This window comes from Otolemur garnettii, unplaced genomic scaffold (assembly GCF_000181295.1).
Source record: "Otolemur garnettii isolate 467f Iridium unplaced genomic scaffold, OtoGar3 scaffold00066, whole genome shotgun sequence".
Classification (NCBI taxonomy): Eukaryota; Metazoa; Chordata; class Mammalia; order Primates; family Galagidae; genus Otolemur; species Otolemur garnettii.
This window is the reverse complement of record NW_003852461.1, coordinates 2,020,292-2,021,751: the sequence shown is the minus strand read 5'-3', so window position 1 is coordinate 2,021,751 and position 1,460 is coordinate 2,020,292. Positions and strand designations below refer to the sequence as shown.

Genomic DNA, 1,460 nt, shown 5'->3' with positions numbered 1-1,460 from the left:
ACAGCCGCGTTCAGCGTTGCATTGTTCTTAAGAGCCAAAATGTGGGAGCAGCCCAAGTGTCCATCTATGGGGCAATGGATAAAAAAACGAGGTCCATCCGCATAATGGAGTGCGAGGAAATTCTGACACCTGCTGCTGCACGGATGAACCCTGAGGACATTGTGGGGAGCAAAATAAGACACAGGAAGACAAATACTGTAGGATTGCGTTTTTCTGAGGTACCTAAATAGTCAAACCCGTAAAGACAGAAAGTAGAATGGTGGTTGCCAGGGGCTGAGGAGAGGGCGATGAGGAGACGTTCTTAATGGGTATGGAGTTTTAGTTTTACAAGAGGAAAAGCATTCTGGAAAATTGCTGCACGGCAAGGCAAATGTACCTAATGCCCCTGACCTACACACAGTTAAGATAGTAAATTTTGCATGTATCCATAATTTTTAAAAATGGGACCAGTTATGCATGTCTCCTGGGGTTGCTTTGAGGATTTCTTGAGATTATAAAGAATCTCCCAGTATGGTGCCTGACATATAGTGACTGCTTTGTGTATCATAACTTGCTGCTACTGAAGATTAAGTTACCTGGCCTCTCTGAGCCTTGCTCTCCTCAGCTAAAATTTTCCAAGAAATATTTGATGAGCCCTACTGTACTACACCACATTCATAAACAGCACTTCCCTTTTTCCTTTTGCATGGAGTATAGAGAGTAGAAGACGCCTGTTTGCACCAAAAATGTTCCATCTTGATGGGGAGAAAGAAAGAAATGATGGATGGAGAAGTTCTAGAAACTTTTGGGAGAGGTGAGTGTCCTCCAGTTGTCTAGAAATAAGACAAGGGCTTTCCACTCCCACTAAGGATGCCCTGCACTTCCCAGCTGACTCTATTCTTCCTAAAATCTGCCACTTCATCTCAGGGCCCAGTTAGTGCCATCATTGTCATCACCACCACCATCATCATCACCTCCACCATCATCACCACTATCATGATCCTCACCATCACCATTCTTCTCATTACCATCAACGTCATCACCTCCACCATCATCACCATCACGATCCTCACCATCACCATCCTTCTCATTACCATCAACGTCATCACCTCCACCATCATCACCATCACGATCCTCACCATCACCATTCTGATCATTACCATCAACGTCATCACCTCCACCATCATCATCACCATCACAATCCTCACCATTACCATTCTGCTCATTACCATCAACATCATCACCTCCACCATTGTCACCACCACCACCACAATCCTCATTACCATCAACGTCATCACCCTGACCATCATCATCACCATCACGATCCTCACCATCACCATTCTTCTCATTACCATCAACGTCATCACCATCACGATCCTCACCATTACCATTCTTTTCATTACCATCACCTCCACCATCATCACCACCACAATCCTCACCATCACCATTCTTCTCATTACCATCAACGTCATCACCTCCAC

The 1,460-nt window shown here is 44.9% G+C and overlaps 1 protein-coding gene across 1 annotated transcript in view; it reads right to left on the bottom strand.

Annotated features, from left to right (window-relative positions):
• BSND (barttin CLCNK type accessory beta subunit) overlaps window positions 1-1,460 on the bottom strand; it is a gene marked incomplete at its 3' end in the record, with an annotated part of 11,420 nt that overhangs the window by 4,396 nt on the left and 5,564 nt on the right. The window lies entirely within an intron of this gene.